The sequence below is a fragment of the Vicugna pacos genome, chromosome 6, assembly GCF_048564905.1.
Source record: "Vicugna pacos chromosome 6, VicPac4, whole genome shotgun sequence".
NCBI lineage: Eukaryota > Metazoa > Chordata > Mammalia > Artiodactyla > Camelidae > Vicugna > Vicugna pacos.
In genome coordinates, this window is record NC_132992.1 from 91,481,572 (window position 1) to 91,496,270 (window position 14,699).

The following is a 14,699-nucleotide window of genomic DNA, read 5'->3' on the forward strand; positions in this document are numbered from 1 at the left end:
ACACAGTGAGGTCAGGTATAGGAAGTGTTTAGATGCTTGCCTCTCTGGACACCATGATTGCTCGTCTCCATTCCCATCCTTTGAGCGTTTTCCTTCCAGGGAAAGTTCACGATCATCTGAATTGTAACAGAGTGGGGAGTTAGGGCTTCAGGCTGGTCGACAGCAGGGCTTCAGATCCTCTGGGAAGAGCTGTGAGATCCTGAGCTGGAACCTTCTCCTCGTGGGAAGTGAAGTTTTGACACTCCTCTCCCCCAGATGAAAGCTGCGACGTTTCTGAGGCCAACAAATGAGACATTTCCCACTTCTCGTTTGCTTGCCAGAAGGGACTTGTAAGCTTGTGCCTTACGGGAGAAAACCTTGGGTTGAAAGAGGAATAAGAAAGGAAAGGATGGCAGAACCCAAGCTGTGTTTTCTGCTTTTTGAAAACTTCATTTGGTTTAAGTTAAACAGTTCAGTGTGCCCAGTGCCAGACGCTGATGGGGAGAAAACAGTGCCGAGTGAAGGTGCAGCCTCTGTTCTCAGGGAACCAGCCTCAGCCAGTCTCATCCCGCGTCATTAAGGGAAGAATAGAGCAATTTGGGAAAATGCTTTTAATGTAATTGAAAAATGCAGATTGCAAAATTGGCACACTTAGGAGCTGAGACAGTCTAGTAAATTATTTCTTGCTGCTTTTAAAACTTGGACACAGAAGACTCTTGAAGTCCTCTGTCTAGTGCCCAGTGATGGCTTTGTCCTTCCCCTCTTAAAAAAATGGCATAGTAACAGAAAAGAAACTGAAAATGTGTACATGTATGTATGTGTACGTATAACTGAATTGCTTTGCTGTACGTCTGAAACTAACATTGTAAATCAATGATACTTCAATAAAAAATAAGAATAAAAATGGCAGAAATTAAAGATGTAACCATGGACCCTCCACTCAGACATACTGACTGTGAACAGTTTGCAAGCAGCATTTCCTTCCTGTCTTTTTTCCTACGTGCATCATCTGGTTTTGATCATACCGTAGGTAATTAATTTTTGTAACCAGCATTTAAAAATTATATGGCAGTCATTTCCGTTCCCAATTGCTAGTATTTTTAGCCCTTAAAAGAAGGAGTGGGTAAGCCACCCAAGCCTCTCGACCTTTTCTCCTCGCTTCTGCTCTTTGCGGTCTGGGGCCTTTCCCAGGGGGATGCGGCTCTAACGTGGCCCCCACGAACGGGGGGAGGGGAGCAGGACACAGGGACCAGAGCACTTGAGAGGGACGAGTGGTGGCAGCCCGGCAGCCCTGGAAGCCTGCCTTCACGTGGTTTCCTTTTGGCAAGCTTCTGGAAGTTTCTTGGCAAGATTAAAAAGAGCACGCCTCAGCCCCCCCACAAAACCCTGGGGCCCAGCATGAAGTGGAGGAGGAGACGACAAGCCCTGCAACCTGGCTCCGAGGCGGCCCGGAGCTCTGCTTTGCCCGGGGTCCTGGGCTGGTCCCGTCCTGTCTTCCAGCAGCAGGAGTGGGCATGGGACCCTCGGCCCCTCCCGGGGAACAGGGGCCACAGGCTGCTGCTGGTCAAAGTCAAGGTCAAGGTCAAGGTCTTTGACTCTGGGACTCTTGATTAGTTGGATGGGCTGTGTGTCCCTGGATTGAGCTTCTAATTTTCTTCTCTTTTTTCTCTAGTTTTCTGTCTCTTTGCCTTTCTGTTTTATTTTTCTGGGCAATTTCCTCCACTTTATCTTTCAATCTTTTTTCTTGGGATTTTGTTATTTCTGCTGTCGTATGCTTAAACTTTTCTGCTGACATGTAACATAATTTCAGAAAAGTGTTCTGTTCTGTTTTTACATTCTGAGAGCTGTTTCTTATTTTCTGAATATTCCTTTTTTAAAATACAGTATATTATTTTTTATTGCATATTTACAAGGTCTTTTCTTAGCTCTCTGAGTTCTTTGAAAGTTTTCCTGTGTTTTCTGAAATGTTTCTGTCTCTTCTCAGCTCCTTTTCTCTTTCTGTTTTGATATCTGTGTTTCATGTTAGAGATTTTCTGCTGCTCATTCTAATTCAGGAGGGAGACCTGAAAAAGCTGATCTGACCAGAGGCTGTGGGGCGGGGGTGTGCGTGTGTGTGTGTGTGTGTGTGTGTGTGTGTGTGTTTGTGTGAGTGATGGGCGGAGGTAGGGGCTTGTCCACAGTGAGGTTGTTATAGGGTGATGAGGTGAGCTGGTGTTCATCACAGGACCCCCAGATGTGAACATCTCTAATTATTTTGTCTTAGCTTGGTCAATTTCCCAGAGAGGAACCGTCCACCCGCCGCGGTGCACTCAGCCTGGCTGCCTGCATTCTGGCATCTGAGCTGGAAGGGAGGGCTGGAGTCTCTGTTTAGTATGCAAACTTCGCTCCCTGGACTGTCCTCCAGCTGGTTCTTTCACTTACATCTCATGCACATCTTTTCCTCTCAGTGCCCAGATCTTCATTCTTTCCAGTGGCTTGGTAGCCTTCTGTTTCAGACACACACCATCATTTATGTGTAAATGTGATCGTGTTTTCTTACCCTCGACAGCACTATGAATTATTACTTTTTTAAAACATTTGCTAATCTAGTGGTGTCTTGTTTGAGAACCAAATGAGTTCATTTATGTGCAGCTCTTTTAGAACCGGGCCTGGCACCTCGTTAACGCTGAGTAAGTGGTTGTGATCATGGTTCTTGTCCATCAGTCTCCAGCCGTCTAGTCGTAGCGTTTCTCTTGTCCGGGCAATTTACATACTAACAATATTGACCCATCATAATCCCCTGCTCCCCCGCTCCCCCTTGCCTCCCTTGCATGTTTTGACTTTGAGTTTCCGCGTTTCATTATTTAATTTTATTTTTGGCAGAGAGAGCCTAACAGCCTAGGGACCCTTCCCTTTGTAAGTGTCCCCTGGTTTTAGAGCATGTGCTCCCTCATCCCAGGATCTGATAAATAGTCCCCTATATTTGACCTTCGTCTAGCAGTGATTAGCTGGAGCCAGTTTCAATTCTTGGTGTCTCTTCCCGGCTTTCTGTGGGTCTGGGGCGGCTGTGCGCGGTGTGATGAATGTGCGCCGGGTGCCAGGGATCGATGGGCATATTAAGGAGCATCCCTGCTTCGAGCTGCTCCCCCACCCGGACGTCGGCTACTAATGATTTAAAACGACCTTCTTCCCATCCAGCTTATTCCGCAGGGCACGGATATACCATGGCTATCCAAACCATTCCTCAAAAAAGAAATGTTGCTTTTGACTGTAAAAAAATTACACATCTACTCTGGAAAAAACAGGAAGGCATAAAGAAAATAATCACCTATCGTCCCTCCACCCAGAGGCAATGACTGCAGACTTTTTGGTATATTTCCATTCACTCCTAAAAAAAAGAAATTTCAACATAGTTGTGTTCCACCTATACGTATGATTTTAAATCCTTCCCCTCTCTTAACAGCAGCAGTTTTTAATGCTGTAATCTCTTGCAGTGGTTTTCTAAAGCTGTAATTTATTGCAGTGATTTTCATTGTGTCTGCAGACCCCTAGGGGTCCTTGAGACCCTCTCATGGGCTCTATGGGGTGAAAATTATTTTTGTAATAGCACCTAGAAGTTACTTCCTTTTCACTCTCATCCTCTCATGAGTGTACGTGGAGTTTTCCAGAGGCTATGGGATGTGTGCTCTTGCAATTGATTAAATTCAGAAGCCGTGAGGAGAACGCAGCTGTCTTGTATTAAGCCAGACATTAAAGAGATGGCAAAATCGTAAACAGTGCCTTCTCACTCTTTTTTTTGTCTTGGAGAATATAGTTATTTTTCATAAAAATACATTATTTATGTTAACAGGTAATGGATTTATTAATGTTACTTTTACATATATTTTTTATGTGAAGTTAGTAATATTTTTAAATGTCCTTGGTTTTAATTTTTTTAATTGAACTATAGTCAGTTTATAATATGTCAATTTTTGGTGTACAGCATAATGTTTCAGTCATACATACACATACATATATTCATTTTCATATTCTTTTTTGTTATAGGTTACTACAAGATATTGAATATAGTTCCCTGCTCTGTACAGTAGAAACTTATTTAATTTTTAATACGCTAAATGTGGACAGATGTCACCCACATAAACAGCGTCTCTTTGGAGTCCTCACTAACTTTAGAGAGTGTAAAAGAGACCAAAGGGTTCGAGAACTGCGGTTTTATTCACGTCCGCAACTCCATCTGCGGCATGTGTGTATTGTTAAAAACAGCATCACACCCCAGCTTCGGTGCGTGTGCTGTGTCACTGCCTCCTCCTGCTCGGTTGGATTTCTAAACTGAGTGACCCAAACATGATCCTAAGGGTCCAAGCCTCCCTTGGTCCCCCTGCCCCCTCTCCCTGCCCTCCATTCTGCCCTTTGTGAAGACAATTTAACAGTAGTACAAAATGATGGGAAAAAAATCTCCCAATTCTAGCATACACTAAAATTATGACTATCCTTTTAACACCCTCCCATCAATTTCTGGTCCATATGGGCTTGTGTTTTTCACAGGGTGTGCATACAATTTTGCAGCCTGCTTTTCCCACTTAACATTCTCTCCCACCCTCTCCCGCCGCAGCGCCACCAGCCGCCTCTGCGTCTTTGGAGGGCCGTCAATTTTCACTGGTTCCATGATGCTCTATTGAGTTGATTAACTATAATTTACTTAGCTGTCCTTGGACACTTAGGTGGTTGCTAATTTTTGCTATTATAGATAATACTGAAGTGGTTATCTTCATGCATGAAACCTTTTCTGTTGGATTATTTCTTTCCGATTGATTCCCAGAAGTGGGACTGCTGGGTCAAAGGGTTGTACATTTTCATGGGTCCAGATACATCTCCTGTCAGATTGCTTTCCAAAAGGATTATACCAATTTGCACTGCCACTGCAAAGCCCGTGTAATAACCAACTATTTTGCTTAACTATCATGCCTAGAATTTTCCCTTGAAGCCCCGAGGGGGCAAAGGCCCTTATCTAAGTGAATGTGATCTATAATTATTTAGACTAACACCAAAATTGCTTTCAGAACATTTTTAACCCGCTGAGTTTAGAATTCTAATTCGCATACATGCTAGCATTAAAAGTTTCACAATAGCAATTTCTCTCTCCCTGCTCACAGTGTGTTTACACAAGCCCTGGCATCTGGAGGGAAAACTCAAGAGCTTTTATAAACAGAAGTGGTCTTTCTCTGAACTAGTTGAAGTGTTATTTTGAAAGGTACAAAAACACAAATTAAAACACGTTTTCATTGTAACCTTTGGTTAGAAAAGTTGTTTGTTTTGGTCCTGGTCTCTTTTCATGTTCTGCTCTCATTCCAGTGTGATCTGAAATGTACCGATTCCTTGGAGTCTTGTCGTCATGTCCTTAGCCCGGTGAAGGGGACAAGTGGGGATCATGTGGCTGTCCCCAGGTGCTGGCAGGGCTGTGGTGGGGCAGGGGGATGAGACACACTCCAGTTTGCTCCTGTGTCAGAAGAAAGGTGGAAACTGCAGGGAACCTACTCAGAACTGATCAACTTGGGGGGTGGATTCCTTTGAAAGCGGCTGAGGATGGAAGAGTTCAGGGCAGATTGGAGCCTGCATGGCCAGTGGGCAGGCAGGTAAATGCGTGCATGGGTCAGGGACTCCGAAGCCCCTGTCTGGAGTGGCACATGCTTGTGGCCAGGTCCCGCGGTGGCTGTGCTGCCGGGCAGCGAGCCCTGACCTTGGTCCTGAAACACGGCGCCCCCACCCTGGCCTCCGCGTGTTCAGAACGCGGTAGCCCGTCCCTCCCCCATTTGCCTGGGCTTCCGTGTCCTCGAGAGGCTTGCAATCCAATTTGCCTCCATTCGCCTTGATTCGCTGAACAAACAATCCAGCGCACACCCATTGGCGCCCGCAGGCCTCTCCAGGAACCTGGGCTGCTCTGGAAGGACCCCCCTATTTCCCAGCTCAGCAGTGTGACGTGCTGGTGGTCGGGGTGGTAGGCTCTGGGGCAGCCTGGCGTGTGAGCCAGGCCTTCTGGACTTGCTGTTGCATGGCCAGTGAGTCGCTCTGGCCTTGTTTCAGGCTGTCTGTCTGTGGTATGAGCAGTGAGGGCCCCAGAGGGTGACCGGGTGACCAGGTGCCCGAGTGCGTGAGCCAGCCCTCAGAGTCGGTATCAGAAGACCTGGTTTCTCCCGTTTTCTTTGTTTGGTCATCCGTTGGTCCAGCCATCAATTAACTGCTGGCTCTCTACTGGCCCTGGGCTCAGAGGGGACCAGACACCCCGCTGGCAGGAAAGCTAATGGGGGACAGGCATCAGAGCAGACTTGAGCATGGCAACGTGACAGGCCCTCCTGAGGACCCTGTGTTGGGGATGGGAACAGAGGGGAGTGGGGCAGGCCGGTCGGGCTTTGGGGAAGGGAAAGGTTGGGCTGGGCTTTAGAAGGTGAGGGCAGCCAGGTGGGTGGGGAGGATCACTTTGTGCTGTACTGACTGCCACGCTGCGGGGATGGAGGGGGCAGTGAGGGTGGGCCTGGGCAGTGCTGGGGCCCACTGAGGGGAGCCTGGAGGGGCCTGTTGTGGGCTGTAGGCCTGGACAGTCAGTTGCATGAGGCCGGCTCCTGCTTCCTATGCCTGTGCTGAGTCGGGCTCCATGTTGGGGTTTTACACCTTGTTTACCCCCAGCTGGGGCACAGGGCAGTCAGCCGAGCTCAGGAGGCTCCCTGCAGGTCTCAACCTCTGCCCCTGTGCTTCCTAACTGTGTGACTGTGGGTAAGTGGTATAACTCTTGGGACCTCAGCTTCTCCGTCAGTAAAGCGGGATAATAACAGTGCCCTGAGATCTCAGTCTTCTGAAGATTAAACAAGAAAACTCCAGGAAAACTCTTCAGAGAGTACCAGGCATACAGCAAGCACTCCATAATGTAAGCTGGTACCATCATTAGCAGCATCTCTATGCCCATTTTACAGATGAGAAAACCGAGGACCAGAGGAGAACATTGAAGTATATGTAGCTCCCACACACAGAGCTGGTATATGAACTCCCTTCTTTCTGTTTCTGCATTCTGGGGCTGTTTTGTGTCACCTTCCTGCTTGGGAACTCCAGAAGGTTGTCGTGTGTGTGTGTCATGGGGGCGAGGCCCTTAATCTTTTTGAGTCTTAACTAGTTCATCTGTAGAATGGAAAGAACTCTAACATAAGTTCTATGATGGCAGGCAATTTATTTTCTTCCCTTATTGTATCTCCACTTCTGGGAGAGCTGAACACACAGTAGGTGCTTAAACACTTGTGGATGACTGAATGACACCTGCTCAGTGTACCATACTCCCATGGGCCTCCTTGGACCTCAGGGGCATGGAGACGCTTGGGGGTGGTCTTGTCCACACGCCTTGACGCCATCCCCCACCTCTAATCTGTGTAGGAAGCATCCCTGCGGGGGCAGCCGGGCTTTTGAAAGGACTTTGAAGACTAGCTGGAAGCTAAGTCAAAGCAGTGATTACCCCCATCTGTGGAAATGTTTGCATTTACACTCACAGGTAAGGGGCTTGGGCTGGTGCTTGCAGCTTGTGTATTTGTTTATTATTTATTCATAAATCATACATCCAGAAAGGATTTGAGGAGGCTTACAATAAAAGACATGAGTACAGTAAAGCTGTTAAAACAAAACAGACCGTGAAAAGCCACCCCGAGAGGAGAGGGAGGCCCACAAATCCAGTTCAGAGCCGACCACCGTTACAGCTGGCACCCCCGCTCGCTCTGTGTGTTCTCGAGGACCCAGAGAAGGCGGGAAAGGATGCCCTGTCTTGCCAACAGACATGCGCTGGCAGGACGGCGATGCCCAGAGGAAGGGCATTTTCTCCCAGGGACGTGCCTTGGCTGCCCTGTAATGAGATCTGAGGGTCAGAGTGGAGGCGGGGGCAGTTGTGCAGAGGTCAGCCTGAGATGTTCACGGCTATTGCTGGAGCTGGGGTGCAGCAGGGCCGCAGGTGTGCCCCAGCCAGACTGCCTGGGCTGTTACTCGCCTTTCTGTACCTCAGTTTCTCTCCTGCCAAGTGGTGATAAGAATACTTACCTAGCTCAAAGGGCTGTCATGAGGACTAAATGTGGTCCAAGACCTGGCACTTGGCAAGGGCCATTGTTATGAATCTGACCCGTGTGGGCTGTGATTCCTGTGATGGATGTGGTCCCTGGCAGATGGTTCAGGTCCTCACTCAGGCTCCGGGGTTCAGAGGAGGTGCTGCCGAAGGGGGTGCCCCCGTGTGCCCTTGGCTCTGTCTGTACTGACGCTGCCCACGCTGAGTGTGGCCTGTTCACTATTGCTTATAAACACTTAAGGAGTTCGAAGCAAAGAGAACATACTTTTTAATTATTTCCCTGCTTGTCTCCAGCAATGCTGTTGTCAAGGAAACCAAAACCTTTGAAAAGCTTTTCAGCTTCCCGGTCGGAAGAGGATACTTGTGCGGTGCTTATGTTGTCTGTGGAAATGGACCCGGCATTCTGTAACAAAATCTGCTTCTTTTAAAAGGGCTTACTTCCTTCACTTCTTAGAAATGGAATCTTTTGACCCTTTAGCAGGAGATGGGAGGCTGTCACTGGTGTTTTCTCTTCTCAAGGAATTGCCTGTATTCTGGACTCGTAGTATTTCATTCATTCAGCATCTTGTTGCGAGACTTGGGTGCTAGAATGGGAGTGGGATACAGAGACGAACATAGCTCATCCTTCTTGAAAGACTCCTGGCCTTTCTGGGAAAAAAGAAACAGGTGGACATGTACTTACAGGGCAGCACTGTAACTGCCCTGGTGGGTGGGGGTTAAGGTGCTACGGGGCACGAGGGATAGCCTTGGGGAGGAGCAGTTTCAAGGAGAGTCACACCGGGTGTTAGGGGATGGGTAGAAATTGTTTGGCAGCAAGAGATGGAAAAGCATTTGGGCAGAGGGAACAGACTGTGCGAAGGCTGGAAGGTGTGGAGGAGCCTACTGCCTCAGCAGACTGCAAGGCTGTCAGGCGAGGCCGGTGGGTTGGACACATAAAACAAGGGGAGCGAGACTGTCAGAAGACTTGTGAGGCAGGAAGTCAGGAGTGTGGAGTGTGAAGAGGTTGTAAAGGCAGGCTCTTCAAAGCTGTTCTATTTCTGTCAGGCAGAGCCCTTGCTCCTTGACGCACAGAGGCACGTCACTCCTTATGTCCCAGCTTCAAAGCGAAGGGAAACTGCTAACACGTTTTGAGTTTAATAATTCACTTTTGCTGCAGGAGTATAGCTTTAATGGTAATGTTTCAGCCAGCCTTCCAGTAAAACTTTATGATAGTTAAATTCTATCAAGGGCATTGGTCTTATATGAAAAAGATAAATCAGCATTAGAAAAATAGAAGCCTTATTAAAAAAAAAAGAAAAATAGGAGCCTTATTTTTAAACAGCTCCTGTTATTTTTCTTTTAAAACTTTAAAAAATAATTTTAGATTTATAGAAGAGTTGTAAATGTCATCCAGAGAGTTCCTATATACCCATCCCAACTTCCTGTACATCTTGTATAACCCTGGTGCATTTGTGAAAACCAAGATTTTAACATCAGTGTAACTCTGTTAACAACTATAGACTTTATTTGGATTTTACCAGCTTTCCTGCTAATGTCCCTTTTCTGTTTTAGGGTTCAATCCAGGATCCCATGTTGCATTTAGAGTTCTTGTTATTATTATTTGTTAACTGTATTTTTTTTTTTTTTTGGAGTGGGGCCTGGGGGAAAGGGAGAGTGGACCAAATCTTGTCCTGGCCACTTATTCTGAGCTCCCTGCGCTGAACCACCTCCCAGCACCCCCACGGCCCCTGGCTGGTATCTCTTGTCCGGACCCTACAGCCGAGCTCAGGCTGCACACCTTTTAGTTTTCAAGACCTGATTCCTTATTGAATCACGAGCAAGACCTGCGGAAATTTTGCCTGTTAATGAGGCTCAGCGAGCTCGCTGGCTTATCAGGTGCCAGGGATTCCCCATTCTAATGGTTGCAGGTTAGTGATAACAGACCTCCTGGGGCCTCTTCTCTTTTCTTTCTTTTTTCCTTCTGGATTTAACCCAAACAGACCTTTGGGCCGATGTTGACATTAGTGAGAGTTTGGAGTTAGGCCTCTCACCACTCTGACGTTTTTACACAGCTTTCCTGGGGTTTATCAGATAACTGAGTGTGTCTTAAGGCAGTAACTGAGAGTTGAGATGTGTTACACTTTACTGAGTGAAACTAGAACATTCCTTCTACAGATGGAAGCACATCTGCAGGTGATTGGCCCTGACAGGAGTCCCTGCTTGTGATGGTCCCTCCCTCCACCTGCCCTTCCTTCCCTCACACCCCTGGCCTCCTCCTCCTATCCTCTCTTTCTCCTTCCTTTTCTGTGCTTCTCCCATTCTGCCTTCCTCTCGCCTCCCACGGCATCCTGTCCCCACTTACCCTTAGCTTTTCCTCTTTTTCATTCCCCTTTCTTCCCCTCTCTCTCCCCACCAGTTTCCTTCCGTTCCTTTCCCTGTGACAGGCCAGTGAAGCTGTTGCCACGGAAACAGAAGCCCAGCAGAAGCTCTGCTCTGCTTTCCGGATGCTTCTATCGATGATGATGCAGATAATGTCGAGTTCTAGAATCAGCTGAGCCCCGGCCTGTGGCCTCTGGAGCCCCTTCATTTTCCAAAGGCCAGACTGGTGCCATGGCTTGTAACTCTGTTCAGTAGGTGGTCATTTTTGACTTGGAAACATCAAAATTTGAGTAATCCACTTTCCCGTTGCCCCAGAAGCCTGGTGGCAACTCGTGCGAGAATTACTCAGCTGAATTTACTTACGTTAACTGAGGGCAGCGGTGCTTCCCAGAGTAACTTAAGTTCCACGTGGGAGGTGGGGGTCCACGTGCTGGTTGAATTCCTGGGGTGGATGACTGATGGCTTTGCAAGGATGTTGGGGGAAAGAGAAAGAGAGCTGGGGCTTTAAAAAAAAATCTTCATGTACTTTGCGTCACTCAGGAAATGTTTGGTGAGGACTTGCGGGTTCCAAGATCGCTGCTCCTGCCCCAGAGAACTCCATTCTTAAGCTACAGAGCTGGGGATGGGGGATGGCGAGAGCTTGTGCTCCCCTGCACAGTCACATTCCCCGATATTTGTCACAGTGATCCGGTGCGTCTGGCTGTTGTCACTTGTGGAACAGCCCGCATGCCTGTACATTCAGTAGGCTTTGTGGTCCCCTTAGAGGGCCATCGGCTCCTGGGCCTTCGTGGAGCTGGTTTATAGTGGTGGCCGCGTTGCTCCTCTCTGTTTGTTCAGGGGCTGCCTTAGGCCCAGCTTGCTGGTATTAGGTAGGATCTGGAGTTTTGCCATCCAGCCAATGCCAGCTAATAGCCCAGCAGGGAAGAGTTAGTTCATGGATTATATTTAAGTTAGTGCTTATTCCCAAAGGTAACTTTGCTTAATAAAAACCTTAAGCCTTTATTGCTGTGCTTAGGGGTATCTTGGCTCCGGGGTGTGAAAATAAGACTTATAAAATCCAAACATTATTTGTGGAAATGCAAAAACATTTTCATTAATAGAGGGTGTGATGAAAAGCACAAGGCGCTTCCCGTCTGTGCCTAAATGGTCTTTCTGCACTTGGGTCTTTTTATTTTCATAATCATTTCAAGCTTATTTAAATATCGTCCTTTCGGTGGTGAATTTTAAAGGGAGGAAGCTTTGGTGTGTGAATAACTTTACAACTACCCACAGTATTTCTAGCCAGTTGCTGTGAGTGAAGTTTATAATGGACCCCACGCCGCCGTCACTAATGATGATAATCTGGAGTGTTTTCGTTATTGTTGTTTTTATTTTAGAGGAAAGGTTTGAAATTAGCATAGTAAATCTCCGTGGGATCTTTGCAAATAAAAGAATATTCACGTTAAAAACAACTTTCAGGAAAGATGTATGGTAATGAATAAAACATCAGTGAGTGAAAATAAGCGTGTTTAATTATTCAAGTAGAAGTAGTAATTTAAACTAATTATTGCTTGCGGATTTCATAATTCAGTTTTTGTCTCGCAATAATATTTCCTCTGGGCCTCCGGGGCGCGTCAGCGGCTGCTCCCGTTCCCGGGGCAGGGGGCCCCCTCCCTCCCCGCTGCAGCCCCTGCTCCACCACCAAGCTCCTGCCGGGCCTTCTCGATGGCCTTGGGCCTGCGTGGATCCCCCCTTGCACCACCTAATTAAGCATTTCCTGGCTTATTGCCTTTTCTGGTTGCTTCAGGGGTCTTGGACCCATCCTGCCCGGGAGTCCAAATTGTCATGGGGGCAAGACCCCTCTCCTCCCCTGGCTATCTCAGGCTTCTCTATCCCACCATAGCCCTGGGAGAGGTGACCCCAAGCACATGCCCCCCTACCCCAGTTCCCCACGGGGCAAGCCCTTGCCCTCCCTCGTGTTCCAGCTCCCCATGGCCTTCCCTCACCCCCTGCTGGGATCAATCATTTCTTCCTCCTCGTAGTAGCTTTGTACCAATAGGTTCCTGTGGTCCTTTAAAAACAATTTTGCTTTGTTTTAAATTTTTCCTTTTTTGGCTTTTCACTTTGTTTCTGATTCTCAAAAAAAAAAAAAAACACCTATTCACATAGAGGAACTGCAAAGTCCAGGAGAGCCTCCGAGGCAGAGGGATGATTAATCACCCGGACTTGCACCTGGCCTCTCCCCTTCCTCCCGAGCCTCCGCTGCCCTCCGGGTTCAGCTCTGTGTGCTGGCACTTGCCAGCTTTCTCTCTGGGATTCTAGAGTGTCATTTTAGCACAGACCCCTGGAGAGGGTCCAGCTCATCCTCCTTGGGGCCTCTTCCTGGGATGTGACTGGCGTTAGTAGGGGCTGGTGAGGGGGAGGAGTAAGTGCTGGGAAGGAATTTTGCTCAATCGTGTGAGGCTTTTAAAGCAAGTTATTACTGCTACTCCCCTGAATGCCTGTGATGGCACAGGGGTATCTGAACCTCCCTTTATTGTACATATGTTGCTTTGAACAAATCTTGACAATTCAGGTGAATTATTATTCTACCCCTTAGAAAGTGAAGGGGAAGCTTTCTATTTGTAACTTCTTCCCAAGTGCCCTGTGTCAAAAGGTAGTGACATCTGCCCTCCTGACTGACAGCCATTATTACCTCGGTATAATCACACAGCGCTCTGTCTTACGCCCAGAAGCTTTCTATCTATCATGTCGGGATGGACAACCTTTATTCAAGACAGTTTTTTTCTCCTTTCCTTTGTTATTACTTTTTCCCAAAAAAAAACCCCTCTGATTTTTACAGGCCTGATCTGGGCAAGTGAGTGACTCACTTCTAGGCACATTATTGCCACGGACGGGACGAGGCAGGTGAGCCGTTGTCAGGGACCTGGAGTCCACACGTAGATCTGCACTCATCAGCTGAGACCCTGAGCAAGTCAGGCCAGCCCGGGTTTTAGTTTCCTGTTTGGAAAACATGAAATTTCGACTGATCTCCAAGCCCTTTTAAGCTGAGTGGTTTTGTGATCTCCAAACTAACTTTAGCTAAATGAGATAATGAGAGAATTACAGGTGTCACCCTAGCCCTTCCCACAGAGTTGCTAAAATGAGCTTTCCCAACTCAGAATTGGTTTTTCTTCCCATCCAACCTCCAGAGGAAGTCATTAAGCAGGAAAGTTGCTAACACTTTGTGACCACTGTGAAGCAAAATGCCAGGGGGATGAAACTCAGGCAGCAGCGCCTGGGAAGGGCAGCAGGCAGGACACCCTATGTTGGGAAGCCCCCTCCCTGTCTGAGGGCCTGACAGCTTAGTTTCGCTGCATTCGTGACCTGTCCTGCCCAGCCCAGGGCTTCCATAGCACACGTGCCCAAACATATGGTGGCTGGGGCTAGTTCAACTTTCTCTTGTCGATCGAATCTCATCTCCCCTGTTTGGCTGTAAGCCTCCTCCAGAGGAAGAAGCCATTTTTCCTTACTTCATTAAAAACTTATTTTTAAGAGTAGAAATACATGAATTTGGTACAAAATTCAAAAGAAATGAGTAAACTTTATTTTTTAAATTTTAAATAAATTGAAAAAAGTAGGCAATTAAAAAAAATTAAAAGAGACACAGGGTGTACAGAGATAAATGGGTCTTCCTCCTGCCCCCTGCCCCTGGGTCTGGAGGATGAGGGTTAGGGGCAGGGTTAGGGCCGCTGCTCATTCATCTCTGAATCCTAGGGAGCACCTGGCCCGGATGCAGGAAGCAGAACTGAGTTGGGCTCAGTCAAATTAGAACCACCTGGCTGCCTTTCCAACCGAAGCACTTGTGGCCAAATACTGAGGGAGTGAATTGGAGGCAAAAGCCTGAGGAATTACTGGGATCAGTGGGATTCCTGGAAGAAGCTAGTGGACTTGTCCTTGAGCTGCGGTTCGCTCCACGTGGGGCCCAGGGAAGGCCGGCAGCCTTTCTCTGGTTCCTTGTGAAGTGGGGCCAGGGCTACCCGACCTGCAGGGCTGCTTTAGCATCAGCGAGACGGCAGCCCTGAGTGCTGCTGGGAGCTTGGCACAGTCATGGTAGCTCCTGGTTCCTTCCCTGTGCTTAAAATTCAAGATGGAGGGGGAATATGCATCATTTTGAAATGATAATGTAAAATCAATGTGGAGGTGTGATTCCATGAATAGATTGCCGATTAACTCAACTTTTGAGGAGCCCATTTGTTGCCCAGGGTGAAGCTGGCTGGAATGGAGTGGAATTAGAATGGCAAGCCTCCTCTTCTAATTGAAACACACATAAAGT

General features: G+C 47.6%; 1 protein-coding gene and 1 long non-coding RNA gene across 9 annotated transcripts in view; one reads left to right on the forward strand and one right to left on the reverse strand.

Annotated features, from left to right (window-relative positions):
- The window catches only part of WDR25 (WD repeat domain 25), a 129,662-nt gene that overhangs the window by 11,046 nt on the left and 103,917 nt on the right, over positions 1-14,699 (forward strand). The window lies entirely within an intron of this gene.
- Positions 8,299-9,871, reverse strand: LOC140697002 (uncharacterized). 2 transcript variants are annotated; one of them, XR_012073816.1, is made up of 2 exons: positions 9,825-9,871; positions 8,299-8,695 (listed from the first exon to the last, which is right to left on the reverse strand). It is a non-coding gene; the product is annotated as an uncharacterized lncRNA (long non-coding RNA). The 2 variants fall into 2 exon arrangements; XR_012073815.1 differs by lacking the exon at positions 9,825-9,871 and adding an exon at positions 9,565-9,615.